We start from the raw sequence: 15,941 nt of genomic DNA, 5'->3' as shown, positions 1-15,941 counted from the left end.
GCCACTTTTGAATGCTTTTCTGGTGCTGATCTTTTGCAAAAGGGCTGTAACTTTGTAGCAATAACCTGGCAAAACTGCAAGTGAGAATACTCAATCTTTTGAAGTGGCAGAAATAATTTTAACTGTGAACTAGTGCAGTTAAAATTTGGTAGCGGATTACAGTGGCAGGCAAGTGGATGGGATTTTATTCATCTTATTTACCTGCTGGGGGCATTTAAATTTTGCTTGGAAATATGAGCATGCTGTAATAAACCAGGTGGTCCTGGCCAAATATTTGCACCCTGACTTGTCTACATTTGACTTAAAGGGGTACTCTGCCCCTAGACATGTTATCCCCTATCCAAAGGATAAGGGATAGCATGTCTGATCATGGGGGGTTTGGCCGCTGGAACCCCCCCCCCCATGATCTCTGGGGCGGAGTTTCTGTATTCATGAACACGGAAGCCTGGGTTTTCCATATTCAGGACGTCATGGCCCCTCCATTTAGGTCTATGGGAGGGGGCATGACGGCTAGTACACAGCCATGGTGCCCTCTCCCATATGTCACGTCCCCATCTCGGAGGCAGAGCCTTGCACAGAATGCCAGGGGCTGTACTGAGATTGCAGGGGTCCCACGATCACACATCTTATTCCCTATCCTTTGGATAGGGGATAAGATGTATAAAGCCGGAATACCCTTTTAAGTAGTCCGACTTCAAGTGCATGCCTAGATATATGGCTATATGCCCTTTCACGTCATATTTTAATTCCTGTTAAGTATAAAAGCTTCATATTTGACAGTCTTTCCCTATTCTCTATGTACTTTAGACCTTCAGAGATTAGCTAGTTACTGGTTCACTCTCCTGTATGTAACCTTTTTATTTATAAAATATGGCTGGAGCATTGTATCAATAAAACCTGTTATGCCTTCTGTCTCAACCCCATTCCTCATAGTCTGTAAGCTCTCACGAGCAGGGCCCTCACTCTTTCTGTTTGAATAGTTAGTGTGTAATATTGTTATGTCTGATACTTGTCTTTATTTGTACCCCAAAATTGTAAAGTGCTACGGAATCTGTTGGTGCTATATAAATAAAAATACTATTATTATCAGCATTTCCTGATTTTGGACTTCTGCCAGGCCAGCAGGAGTCCAAAGGCTTTGCAAAAGATGGGGAAAATGTGATCTGGACAAGTAGGGAGACACCTAGTGGCAGCTTTTTTTTAAACACAAATAAAACATAAAAAACTTCATTTTTTAAAACACAGTACATTAGAAAGATTTTTTTTATTTACCATAAGTAGTGCAATAGCAAAACTTAATTTTAATGAGAGTGCCTATTTAAATATTTACAATTACGTCATATTATCTCTTCCCTGAAATAGAAATCTAATAACCTTATATACCTATATGAAAATTACTTTCTTAGATCTATAGGAGTAAGAAGAGGGATATCCAGGGCATATAAGGCTTTGCAATCTGCTGTGTTACCCAAGATTAATTTAAGAAGAATGGGAATGTTGCCATCTTTATTCCATTATCGACATGGGTTAACCCCTTAATGACGAGTGCCGTAAATGTACGGCGCTGCTAAATGTACGGCACTGAGTTTCTTGATCACCGAGTCTCCAGATCCGGTGATCGGAACGGGATGACTGCTGATATCTATCAGCAGTTATCCCGGTATATCGCCCAGGGGGTTCCTGAAACCCCCCTTGTCTTGAGACCCCTTGTAAATTCTGACCAGCGAATTCCGGGCTGATCGGGTCTCTGGTGACCCTATAGCCCGGAAAATAGAGATGATCGGAGCTGTCAGTGACAGCTCCGATTATCCTAAAGGATAGGAGCGAGGTGGCAGGGGTGCCACCTCCTCCTACCCCCTGTGATTGGCCGATCAGGCCGATGGGTGAATCGCAGGGCAGGGGCAGTGGGGGGGAGGGTCAAAGTTGAGATCCCCGCTCTGCCCACTCTGGAAGTCCGGGCAGAGCGGGGCAAAGATGACGGAGGCGGTTACCGTTGGCATACAGTGGGGGACCGGCACCAGTGAGGACCAATGCAGCAGTGAAAGTCTGGTAAGTGATCTTCACTGCTGCATTGTAGTTTCACAACTACAACTCCCAGCATGCCCAGATAGCCAAAGGGTGTCTGGGCATGCTGGGAGTTGTAGTTTTGCAACATCTGGAGGGCTACAGTTTGGAGGAGACCACTGTATAGTGGTCTCCAAACTGTGCACTTCCAGATTTTGCTAAACTACAACTCCCAGCATGCCAAGAATGTCCAGGCATGCTGAGCATTGTAGTTCGGCAACATCTGAAGGGCCAGATGTTGCAAAACTACAACTCCCATGCTGGGAGTTGTAGTTTTGCAACAACTGGAGGCAAATTTGTTGGGAAACACTGTCTGTTTACTAACTCAGTGTTTCCCAACCTGTGTGCCTCCAGCTGTTCAAAAACTACAACTCCCAGCATGCACAGTCTGTCAGTGCATGCTGGGAGTTGTAGTTTTGCAACAGCTGGAGGTTTGCCCCCCGCCTATGTGAATGTACAGGATACATTCACATGGGCAGGTTTACAGCGAGTTTCGCGCTTTAAGTTTGAGCTTCAGCAAATTTTCTGCCGCAGCTCAAACTCCCAGCGGGAAACTCGCTGTGAACCCCCGCCGGTGTGAATGTAGCCTAAAAACACTACACTTCACTTACACAAAATAAAGGGTAAAACACTACATATACACCCCCCTACACTGCCCCCCCCCTCCCACCCCCACAATAAAAATTAAAATTGTCTCATACGGCGGGGTTTCCAAAACGGAGCCGCCAGCTGTTGCAAAATAACTCCCAGTATTGCCGGATATTGACTATTCAGGCATGCTGGAAGTTTTGCAACAGCTGGAGGCACCCTGTTTGGGGAACACTGAGGTGTCCATCCCTATGCAAATCCCAAATTTAGGCCTCAAATGCACATGGCGCTCTCTCACTTCGGAGCCCTGTCGTATTTCAAGGCAACAGTTTAGGGCCACATATGGGGTATTTGCTTAACAAATTTTGCAGGGCTTTTTCTTCTTTTACCTCTTATGAAAAGGAAAAGTTGGGGTCTACACCAGCATGTTATTGTAAAAAAATAAAACATTTTACACTAACATGCTGGTGTTGCCCCATACTTTTCATTTTTACAAGAGCTAAAAGAAAAAAAGGCCCCAAAAATTTGTAACGCAATTTCTCCTGAGTACGAAAATACCCCATATGTGGGTGTAAAATGCTCTGCGGGCGCACAACATGGCTCACAAGTGAGAGCGCACTATGTACATTTGAGGTCTAAATTGGTGATTTGCACAGGGGTGGCTGATAGTTACACCATATTTGTAACACCATTTTTTATGAGTATGGAAATACCCCATATGTGGATGTAAAGTGCTCTGCGGGTGCACTACAGGGCTCAGAAGAGAAGGAGCACCATTGGGCTTTTGGAGAGAGAATGTGTCTGGAATTGAAGGCCATGTGTGTTTACAAAGCCCCATGGTGCCAGAACAGCAGAACCCCCCCCACATGCGACCCCATTTTTGAAACTACACCCCACACGGAATGTAATAAGGGGTGCAGTGAGCATTTACACCCCACAGGTGTCTTGACAGATTTTTGGAACAGTGGTCCATGAAAATGAAAAACGTAATTTTTCATTTGCACAGCCCACTGTTCAAAAAAATCTGTCAAACGCCAGTGGGGTGTAAATGCTAACGGGTATAGTTTCCAAAATGGGGTCACATAGGAGGGAGGTCCACTGTTCTGGTAGCACGGGGGTTTTGTAAACGCACAAGGCTCCCGACTTCTATTCCAACCAAATTCTCTTTCCAAAAGCCCAATAGTGCTCCTTCTCTTTTGAGCATTGTAGTTCACAGAGCACTTTACATCCATACTCAGAAGAAATAGTGTTACAAATTTTGGGGGGCTTTTTGGGATAACACCTGCATTTTTGTGAAAAAAGTAAAACGTCCAACTTTAGCGAAAATTTGTCAATCACCTGTGGGGTGATAAGGCTCCCTATACCCCTTGTTACATTCCTTGAGGGGTTTAGTTTCCAAAATAGTGTGCCATGAGTTTTTTTTTTTTTTTTTTTTGCTGTTATGGCACCATGGGGGCTTCCTAAATGAGACATGCCCCCCCAACAACTATTTCAGCAAAATTCGCTCTCCAAAATCCCATTGTTGCTCCTTCTCTTCTGAGCATTGTAGTGCACCCACAGAGCACTTTACATCCACATATGAGGTATTTCCTTACTCAAGAGAAATTGGGTTACAAATTTTGGGGGACATTTGTACCTATTACCCCTTGTAAAATGAAAAAATGGGTTTACAAGAACATGTTAGTGTAAAAAATAAAGATTTTGAATTTTCTCCTCCACTTTGCTGCTATTCCAGTGAAACACCTAAAGGGTTAACAAACTATCTGAATGTCATTTTGAACACTTTAAGGGGTGCAGTTTTCATAAAGAGGTCCATTATAGGGTATTTCTAACATAAAGACCCTCAAATTCACTTTGAAACTGAACTGGTCCCTGAAAAATTCTGATTTTGAAATTTTCATGAAAAATTGGAAAATTGCTGCTAAACTAAAAAGTCCTTTGATGTCTTCAAAAAGTAAAAACATGTTAACTTTATGATGGAAACACAAACTAGATATATTGTATATGTGAATCAACATATCATTTATTTGGAATGTCCACTTTCCTTACAAGCAGAGAACTTCAAAGTTAAAAAAATGCAAAATTTTCAGGAAATTTTACCACTAACAAAGTAGAAAAAAATTTACCACTAACAAAGTAGAATGTCACGAAAAACCTCTTCGAATCAAATTCATAAGTTAAAGCATCCCAGAGTTATTAATGCTTAAAGTGACAGTGGTCAGATTTGCATAAAATGTCCGCGTCCTTAAGGTCAAAATGGGCTGCGTCCTTATGGGGTTAAAGAGTACCTGTACCTGCAAAATAAGCTATTTGTAACAAGTATTATTTAACGAAAAATTATGTTTCCATGTTTATTTTTGAAAACCCACCACTAGGGGTCTCACTACATGTCCCGGCCGCTAGTCTCTTATTGATCTCGGACTCACGCTGGCCTGGCATGAGTCCAAAATCCCAGACTGCAGCCGGGACACGTTTCGAGCACAGCGCTTGCTGCTCCCTGCCTGTTAAACAGACAGGCGGGAGCGAGCGCTGTGCTCGTAGCAGCTCCGGAAGGGAGATCTGTCTACAGCTGTCAGTGCCTACAGCTGTCCAGATGCAAGAAAAAAGACCTTTGTTGTCATGGCGCTGCCCATTCGGTCATCAGTATGGGAGAAAGAAGGCTAAGAGTAGATCTCAAGTAAAATGTAAAGCTTTATTGCTTAAATATAAAAATAATAAAAGTGTGGATGATGCGTTTCGAGGGGGGCTCCCCTGTAGCATAGTCAAATAAAAAAAAATCCTGGCATACCCCTTTAAAATAAAACAGTACTGCATGGTGAATGGTATACACACAAATTTAAAAAAAAATAATAATACTTTTTGGTCACGTCACATATCTGAAAGAAAAGGAATAAAATGTATGGTCACATGTATATACCGATAAAACTACAGATCACGGCACAAAAGATTAGCACTTGTGGCAAAATATGATGATGCACATATTTTATTTTTTAATTAGTAAAGCAAAGTGTATATCAATTTGGTATTGATGTTATCATAGAATAAAAAACTGAATTGAATGCTTTGTCATTTGACCTCACAAATATTTTCTTTTTGTTTCCCAATGCATTATATGATAAATGAAGGGTATCAATACAATATACAACTTGTCCTGCAAAAAAAAAATCCTTATACAAATATGTATATAGAAAAATAAAAAACATTTGGGTCTTAGAATGTGACAAAGAAAAAAAATATAAGTGAAAAATAGAAATTCACCAAATCGGGAAGGCGTTAATGTACAGCAATGCCAGAAGGGAAAACAGAAAAAGCAATAATCCTGCCATGAGGGTCCTCCAAGAGCCATGTTCCACATACAGTGACCCCCCGACCTACGATGGCCCCGACATACGATCATTTCAACATACGATGGCCTCTCAGAGGCCATCGCATGTTTAAGGCAGCATCAACGTACAATGCTTTTGTATGTCGGGGCCATCGCATAAACGGTTATCCGGCAGCGCAGACTGCTTCAGTTGCTGCCGGATAGCCATTTATGGTGCCCCGTGTGGTCCGCTGACGATCACTTACCTGTCCTCGGGGCTCTGGCGCGTCCTCTTCGGGATCCCCTGCATCGTCGGCGCTCTCCATAATCGTCATCACTTCGCTGCGCACATCATCCAATAGGACTATCATCCAATAGGAGTGTGATGGCGGCGACGGAGAGCGAGGATGCCGGGGAAGCAGAGGCCTTGCCGGAGCGACGGGGACACCATGGGGTCGCGGCGACAGTGATGGAGGGTGACATCCAGGGCAGCGGTGACGAGCGGTGACGTCCGGAGCGGCGGGGACATGTATAACCTCCAATACCACTGGTCTTCAACCTGCGGACCTCCAGATGTTGCAACGGCTGTCCGGGCATGCTGGGTGTTATAGTTTTGCAACATCTGGAGGTCCACAGGTTGAAGACCACTGTCCTATACTTTACATTGCACGGATCCCTCAACAAACGATGGTCCATTTGGAACAGATTACCATCGTATGTTGAGGGACCACTGTACATGGAGTTACTGTATTCTTAATCAGTTATATACTGAATGACACTTGAGCTGCAGAGTTGTCACGGATGAGACAAAGGTTTACACATCTGTAGTTTGTATAGTATATGCCCTGACATATAAAGGTCACTGAGCGAGACATCTTAACCCCTTAACGACGAAGGACGTACATTTACGTCCTCCGCCGACTCCCGCGATATGCTGCGGGGTCACGCAGTCATATCGGGTCGTCCAGGCGGCTATCAACGGCCGGGACCCGCGGCTAATACAGGACATCACTGATCGCGATGATGCCCTGTATTAACCCTTCAGACGCGGCGATCAAAGCTGACCGCCGTGTCTGAAGTGAAAGTATCCCGGCTGCTCAGTCTGGCTGTTCGGGACAGCCGCGGTGAAATCCCGGCATTCTGAACAGCTTACAGGACACCGGGAGGGCCCGTCTGATCGGCGAATTACTGCTCCGTGCCTGAGATCCATGCAGGAGCAGTCAAGCGCCAAGAACACTGATCACAGGCGTGTTAATACACGCCAGTGATCTGTGTAAAAGATCAGTGTGTGCAGTGTTATAGGTCCCTATGGGAGCTATAAGGCTCTTTTCAAACTAGTGATTTTAAGTTCCGTCACTATTTTCGGCAAAAAACTGCCGATAAAAAAAACCCTGTCGGCCGAGACAAAATCGCTTTGCAGCCTATGGGATTTTGTAACTGCCCGTTTGCACCCGTATATGCCCGTAATTCATTCCGGAAGTTACACAGTGACGGGACATCGTGGCGGAAAAATTACTACATGCAGTAATTTTTCCGCCGCGATGTCCCGTCACTGTGTAACGTCTGTAATGAATTACGGGCATATACGGGTGCAAACGGGCAGTTACAAAATCCCATAGGCTGCAATGCGATTTAGTCTCGGCTGTCAGGGGTTTTGTAACGGCCGGTTTTTGCCGAAAATCATGACAGAACATGTGACGGAACTTCAATAACGGAAAAATCACTGGTGTGAAAAGAGTCTAACACTGCGAAAAAAAAAAGTGTTAATAAAGGTCATTTAACCCCTTCCATAATAAAAGTTTGAATCGCCCCCCTTTTCCCATAAAAAAATAAATAAACCAGTGTAAATAAAAATACAAATAAACATATGTGGTATTGCCGGGTGTGTAAATGTCCGAACTATAAAAATATATTGTTAATTAAACCGCACGGTCAATGGCGTACACGTAAAAAAAAAAATTCCAAACGTCCAAAAAAGCGTATTTTTGGTCACTTTTTATACCATTAAAAAAAATAAAAAGTTATCAAAAACCCGATCAAAACAAAAATGGTACCGATAAAAACTTCAGATCACGGCGCAAAAATGAGCCCTCACACCGCCCTGTACGTTGAAAAATAAAAAAGTTATAGGGGTCAGAAGATGACATTTTTAAACGTATACATTTTCCTGCATGTAGTTATGATTTTTTCCAGAAGTACAACAAAATGAAACCTCTATAAGTAGGGTATCATTTTAACCGTATGGACCTACAGAATAATGATAAGGTGTCATTTTTACCGAAATATGCACTGCGTAGAAACGGAAACCCCCCAAAAGTTACAAAATGGCGTTTTTGTTCGATTTTGTCGCACAATGATTTTTTTTTCTGTTTCACCGTGGATTTTTGGGTAAAATGACTAATGTCATTACAAAGTAGAATTGGTGACGCAAAAAATAAGCCATAATATGGATTTTTAGGTGGAAAATTGAAAGGGTTATGATTTTTAAAAGGTAAGGAGGAAAAATCGAAAGTGCAAAAACTGAAAAACCCTGAGTCCTTAAGGGGTTAAAACACACAGACATGACAAATCTTAAAATCTCCTCGGCTGGCGAGAACGGTTATACAGTAAGTTCTGTCCCATAACCAGGCTGTGACGATATGACACACTGACGAGACGCATGGAGACAAGTCGTGACATAACGGTCCGAGCATCAGAAAAAAAAAAGCAGAGGGGCTGATCATCAGGTGTCAGGAGGTGACTGCTGTCATATACACAAGAGACATGCCCAGAAACCCCGCTACTCACAGCCCTCAGTGCAAGCGGATCCCCGGGAAGAAAGACAATGGCAGCCCTCAGTGCTTCAGTCTTCGCCACAAGGTAACGCAGTTGTCATATGAAGAAGACCCAATGTATAAAAACGCCAAAGTGAATGTCTCCGATCATCAACAGGAAACATAAGAGCTTCCTGTGACATCATCGGACTCCGCCTGCCTTATGTTCTCTTACTGAAGAAAGTGCCTGCCCTGAGCTGTGACCTGCCGGGGATAGCGCTCCTCCGCACTGCGGGAACAGGCTGGACCTGGTCACTTCCTATGCCCATAAAGCAGGATATGGCTGTTTAGATCAGGAAATCTGGCTCCTGCTACACTCTCACAGATAACATTGTGTGTGTTCCATTAGTGCTGCCCAGATGCGAAGCCATGATAAACTTAGCCAATTCTACCAACGACTCTGATTTTCCTGTCACTTCACAGGAGTCTTGTACATGCAAAGGATTTCACTAGGATCGCACTCGATCCATAAACTGATGTAGGAAATGATGGAGTCTATGCTGGCCTGTTAAAATACATTTTTGGAAAGGGTCGCCCAATTTAATTGATAAATAAAAACGAACTATGGCCTGTTAATAACAAAATACAAGTAGTGAGTGGGGTTGGGGAACATGCTTGGCGCAAAAGTTGTACTACAGTACTGGGGTGCGGTAGTTGTAAAGTTTGTGATGCCAGAAGGTGTATGCTCACACGGAGGAATTCAAGCTGAAAAATTTCCACCTGGAATGTAGTCTTTTTATTTTGCGCCGAAAGGTAAAGGGTGTGGGAGGGCCAAATCGAGCTGACTATTTCAAGATTTTGTGCGGAATTCCACGCGAATTCCGCGAGAAAACGATTTTGGGTGGAAAATGTTTTTACCGTTGACTTCAATGGACTTCTGTTTGCGTATTCCGCAAGAAGAATGAACATGTTCTTTCTTCTAGCGGAACAGAATTCCCCGAGCGGAATTTACTCAGTGTGAACAGTGCAGAATAAAATACATTGAAGTCAATGGCAAAAACAGATGTTAATTATTTCTGAGTGGAGGATTCAAGAGGAATTACTGGAGTAAATTCCTCTTGAATTACTCAGTGTGAACGGACCCAAATAGGGCTGTGTACATTTTCAGTTATATAGGTGTACCATGAGGGCTGTAGTATCATGTGGCTGGAGTGGTGCAACCTTGTATCACTATGAAGATTCTGCAAACCACTATTTCAATGAAGCTGTAATCCATACAAAATTTTAAATTAAAACATCAAATGCCATTGTATTTAGAAAATAACTTGGACTTTTCTCCTGGTGCAGTCCAGTACACTTCAGTTATGTGGTACAGTTCTTAGGATACATTTTCAGTTCAGGAGCAAGTGTCACTAGGACAAGCCACAAAGCTTCTTGAAGAATGTCTTTTTGACAAATATGCCGAAACTGGAGCTTTTTGGAAACTCACATCAGCTCTTTTTTCGCAGTCACAAAAATGAAGTATACAGAAGAAAGAACACTGCAGTGGCAGCTGGTTTGCAGGGTCGGATTAAAAGCATCATGGGCCTGGTTCTGAAGATTTTGATGGGCCTTCTTATCGAAATATATAAAATGAAAACGCAACATAAAGCTATTTGGTTTAACACAAATAAAGCACATCTGTCATATGTTGTATGCACATTAAAACGCAACTGTCATCAAATCTGGGCCATATAACCTACACACAGCCTTTGTACTGTGTGCAGATTGTGTATTAGGCAGTGTTTTTACCTTCTGTCTGCCATCCTTTATTACCCCAAAAAACAGTTTTGATTGAAGCCGCACACAGTCGGATAGGCGTGGCGCCTATCCCCTGCTTGTCAGCGCCTGGACCACTGAGTGATCGACACACAGGTCCCAGCGCATGCGCACCTTCGCTTATCCCCCGTGCACGCGGTGGCGTGTGTCGTCATGTCAAGTGCTCGCTTCCGCTGCCTACCTCCTCAGTGTGCATGCCCAGTGCTAGGGGCAGGGAGTGCACTTCCTCTCTTCCTCTAGGCACTGGGAATAGAAGCAAAAGAGCGTGCGTCTCCGGTACAGCATGAAAGAAGAGGATAGCAAGCACTATTAGATATTCAGTAGTAATAAAGGTGCACATCTGAATGAAGTTTTATTTGAACAGCAGGGCATGACGACACGCCGCGGCACGCACGGGTGATTAGCGAAGGGGCGCATGCGCTGGGACCTGTGTGTCAATCACACAGCAGTCCCAGCGCTGACGTGCAATTGATAGGCATGGCGGCAGCGGGGCATTGCGAACCTCGCGTAACGCCTATCCGACTGTGTGCGGTTTCCATCAAAACAGTTTTTCTCTATCGGCTCCATTGGGGGACACAGACTCTGGGTATATGCTGCTGTCTCTAGGAGGTTGACACTATGGTAACCAAAAAGTCGGCTCCTCCCAGCAGGATATACCCGCCTCCAGGCCACTGAGCAATTCAGTTTTTTGCTTAGTGTCTTAAGGAGGTGCGCTCGGTGTTCGGAGCGGGCGCCATTACAGAGGAGTCCCGCTGTATATCTTCAACGGCCCGGTGGATGTTAGCTCCGCCCACCTGGCCGCATAAGCGCTTCAGCAGCGCGAAAAGGGCCACCAATCAGCGATGTGCGCACGTTGGGGCCGTGCAGGGGCCAATCACAGAGCTCCTTGCCCTGACCCGGCCTCTTCCTCCTATTAGTGCTTTTTCTCTCTCCCTCAGCATGTTGCAGAGTTCACCTCACAGCAGCTGCCTCGGGACACAGACTCTGGGTGAGACTGTTCATTTTTTGATTATGTCCGTGCCCAGAACTGTTCCTCCCTCTAAGCAGATTCCGGGAATATTAGTTACCCATTACGCTTGTAAAAGCTGCTCTGCTAAAATGTCAGGTTCTGCTGAACCCACTTGTCCTGCCTTCTCCACCAGACCCCCCTGCTATTTCTAACCCAGGTGCCCCTTCAGACCTGGTGGGTTCGGCCGCCCCTCCAGCCTGGGTTTCCTCCCTCTCCCAGTCTATATCCGACTTGACACAGGTCTCCCGTTCTGTGGTGACTGCCTTGGAGAGGTCTACCCTTCACCGGCCCTCTAGAAGGTCCCGTTCCCCTTCTCCCTACGCTTCGCATAAACGTAATAGGGGTGTCTCCTCTGACTCTTCCCAGGAGTCTACTGGTAGGCACGGGCGTTCCTCTCGCAGGTCTCGCCCGACCACTGCTTCAGGCCACAGGCGTCACTCTTCTAGAGGACGTTCCCGTGGTCGCCGCTCTGGCTCTCCTGAACCTCGTACCAGGTCGGAGTCTCCCTCTTCCAGGGCCGCCTCCACTCGTTCGCACTCTCCTGGAGAGCTAGCGGCCGAGGGTTCCGATTCGGAGGACCGTTCGGACTCAGTGGACACGGTGAACTCATTGGTTATGGCCATAAGAGACACCTTTAACCTAGAGGACCCAGGAACTTCGGATGCAGCTCCAGAAGTATCCTTTCATTGTGCCCGACCGACACCCAAAGTGTTCAGCTCTCACGCTGAATTTGAAACCATTCTAGAATCTGCCTGGAAGCACCCTGAGAAGAAGTATCAGGGACTGAAGAGAGTTTAAAAGCGATATCTTTTTGCCAAGGACCTTGTTTCCAAAGTGACTTCCTCTCCGTCGGTGGATCCTCCCATTTCCCGCCTCTCTAAAGCTACTACTTTGCCGCTGGCGGATGCAGCAGCCTTCAAGTATCCTACAGACAAAAAGGTTGAGTTGTTAGCGAAGTATGCCTTTGAAGCAGCGGGTTCTTCCCTGCTCCCTGCCTTCGCCTCTACCTGGGTGTCTAAGGCCCTCTCGGTTTGGCAGTCCCAACTCCGTCAGGTTATTCTTTCAGGTTCTCCCCCAGAAGAACTGTCTGCTCTGGCCCTCCAATGTTCCAAAGCTGGAGATTTCCTGTGTTCTGCTTCCTTGCACTCAGCTCGTTGCGCTGCCTATGCCACCGGTAATCTAGTGGCCCTCCATCGTTCCATTTGGCTTAAAACTTGGAACGCGGACGCTGCATCTAAGAAGTCTCTCACCGAGATTGCTTTTACTGGTTCCCACCTGGTTCCCAAGCGCCTGGATGAGATTATCTCTGAGGTGACAGAGGGCAAGAGCTCTTTATTACCTCAAAACAAATCTAGCACTTCTTTCCGTAGGAAGTCTTCCTTTCGGACGTCTGGCCCCTCTAAAGGGTCCAACCAGGCGCCTCCACGGGACAAGAAGGTCCCCTTTTTCAAGGCCCGTTCATCGTGGAAGTCGGACACCAACCGGCCCGACCGTTTTGCGGCCAAAGCGGGCAACCGCAAGCCAACTTCTGCATGAAGGGACGCCCCCACCCGCAGCTTTTTTTCTGGTGGGAGGTCGTCTCTTGTTTTTTAGACATGTTTGGACCACGCACATTCAGGACTCCTGTGTCAGGGAAGTGGTGTCCAACGGATACCAGATAGAATTTGCCTCCCTTCCGAGGGATCGTTTTTCCAGTCCCATGCTCCCCGATCTCCCTCGCTTGCGAGGGGATTTCGGGAGGCTCTTCAGTCCCTTCTCTTCCAGGGCGTCATTATCCCAGTTCCTTCAAAGGTAAAGCTTTCGGGAGTTTTTATTCCAATCTTTTCGTGGTTCCCAAGAAAAACGGTTCTGTGCAGCCAATCCTGGATCTCAAACGTCTCTCCGTTTGGTGGTGGCATCTATGGATCAAGGGGAGTTTCTTTCCTCGGTGGACATCAAGGATGCCTACCTCCACGTTCCAATTTTTCACGGACACCAGCGGTACCTCCGCTTTGCGGTTCCGGAAGGTCATTATCAATTTGTGGCTCTCCCCTTCGGTCTGGCCACAGCGCCATGAGTCTTTACCAAGATTCTGTCGCCTGTGGTAGCTCTGTTACGGTCAAGAGGAGTCTCAGTGATACCCTACTTGGACGACCTTCTCATCAAAGCCCCCACCAGAGCCCAGGCTCTGTAGAATGTGAGCCTCACTCTTCAGACCTTATGTCGCTTCAGGTGGATGGTCAACCGAGACAAGTCTGTTCTCTCCCCCACCCAGTCTCTGGTCTTCTTGGGGCTTCAGTTCGACTCTGTTTCGGCTCGGATTCGCCTTCCGTCGGACAAACGTCTGGACCTCTTGTCGGGAGTCCGCTCCCTCCGGACGCCATCCCCGGTCTCCATCCATACTTGCATGGAAGTCCTGGGTCGGATGGTGGCAGCCATGGAGGCCGCACCCTTTGCCCAGTTTCATTACCGTCCTCTTCAGCTGGCGTTTCTTGCACGTTGGGACAGGTCTCCCTCGATTGCAAGATTCTTCTTCCACTCCGGACTCGGCGGTCTCTGCGCTGGTGGCTCTGCTCACCTCTTCTTCTACAGGGGCGTTCGCTCCTCCCCCTCCACTGGCAGGTGGTCACGATAGACGCAAGCCTGTCGGGCTGGGGGGGTGTTTTCTGGGATCAGACGGTTCAGGGCCTCTGGCCTCCCCAAGTAGCCCTTCTTTCCATAAACATTCTGGAACTGAGGGCGATTTATCTGTGTCTGAAGCATTGGGAGTCCCTGCTTCTGGGTCACCCTGTCCGTGTCCAGTCGGACACTGCCACAGCTCTGGCATACATCAATTGGCAGGGCGGCACTCGCAGCTCAGCGGCCATGTCCGAGGTGTCAAAGATCCTCCTCTGGGCGGAACAAGTGGATCCAGCCATTTCGGCGATTCACATTCCGGTGCATTGCCGTAGAATGAGATTTGCCATAGAATGAGATGGTCCGCCTCCATCACATCCTATTGGCTCTCTCTTGTCACGTGACATATTTAAACGTCACGCATCGATGCGCACAGCAGTGTCAGTTTGGCTATCACAGGGAGAGGATCTCCTCACCCTGTGATAGCTGAAGCTGTACGGAGCTCTCATGGCCTCTGTGGCCCGACAGGAGTTCACACATGTACGCAGCTCATACGGCTGCCTCATATACATTTACTGTTGATCCACAGCGCTATCGGGATCCCTATGCCCGATGGCGCTGTCATCAGAATCCCCACGCCCGCAGCTCTACACCCCTTCCCCCGCAGCTGTACTCCCCGTCCCCCGCATCTCTACACCCCGTCCCCCGCAGCTGTACTCCCCGTCCCCCGCATCTCTACACCCCGTCCCCCGCAGCTGTACTCCCCGTCCCCCGCATCTCTACTCCCCGTCCCCCGCAGCTCTACTCCCCGTCCCCTGTGAACGCTCAGGGAGCGATCCACAGCGCTATGGGGATTCCTACGCCCGATGGCGCTGTCATCAGTGTGCGTCCCCGCGAGCGCCCCATGCCCGCAGCTGTACTCCCCGTCCCGTTAACGCTCAGGGAGCGGGGAACAGAAAGTAGAGCATCGGGCGCAGGTAAAGTAGTGCTGCGCATGCGCAGCACTACGTGAATAACTTAACCTGCGCCCGATGCTCTACTTTCTGTTCCCCGCTCCCTGAGCGTTAACGGGATGGGGAGTAGAGCTGCAGGGGACGGGGAGTACAGCTGCGGGCATGGGGCGCTCGCGGGGACGCACACTGATGACAGCGCCATCGGGCATCGGGATCCCGATAGCACTGTGGATCAACAGTAAATGTATATGAGGCAGCCGTATGAGCTGCGTACATGTGTGAACTTCTGTCGGGCCACAGAGGCCATGAGAGCTCCATACAGCTTCAGCTATCACAGGGTGAGGAGATCCTCTCCCTGTGATAGCCAAACTGACACTGCTGTGCGCATCGATGCGTGACGTTTAAATATGTCACGTGACAAGAGAGAGCCAATAGGATGTGATGGAGGCGGACCATCTCATTCTATGGCAAATCTCATTCCACGGCAATGCACCGGGAGTTCTCAATTGGGAAGCGGATTTCTTCAGTCGGTCCTCAGCCGACCCCGGAGAGTGGTCTCTTCTTCCGGAGGTGTTCGCGCAGGTGGAAGGAGTCCCTGCGATTCTGGAAGCTCCAGACTGGCCTCGAAGGGCATGGTACGCCGACGTGGTCTGGCTTCTGGAAGACGTTCCGTTCCGCCTTCCTCTTCGTCCAGACCTACTGTCACAGGGTCCCCTCTGCCACCCCAATTTAGTCGCTGCATTTGACGGGGTGGCGGTTGAGACCGCAATTCTAAGGGCCCGCGGCTTTTCTTCCCAGGTAATTTGCACCATGCTTAGGGCTCGCAAGCCCTCCTCTGCGAAAATTTACCACCGTAC

General features: G+C 47.4%; 1 protein-coding gene across 1 annotated transcript in view; it reads right to left on the bottom strand.

Annotated features, from left to right (window-relative positions):
- The window catches only part of CALCRL (calcitonin receptor like receptor), a 264,381-nt gene extending 255,206 nt beyond the window's left edge, over positions 1 to 9,175 (bottom strand). The window contains exon 1 of the mRNA XM_056533480.1: positions 8,744 to 9,175. The gene's annotated coding sequence lies outside the window, so the exon portion shown is untranslated. The remainder of the gene's footprint in view (positions 1 to 8,743) is intronic.
- Positions 9,176 to 15,941: the final 6,766 nt, after the last annotated feature.

Source organism: Hyla sarda, chromosome 8 (genome assembly GCF_029499605.1).
Source record: "Hyla sarda isolate aHylSar1 chromosome 8, aHylSar1.hap1, whole genome shotgun sequence".
NCBI classification, from domain to species: domain Eukaryota; kingdom Metazoa; phylum Chordata; class Amphibia; order Anura; family Hylidae; genus Hyla; species Hyla sarda.
Note: the sequence above shows the minus strand (reverse complement) of the source record. Positions and strands in the feature narration are given on the sequence as shown.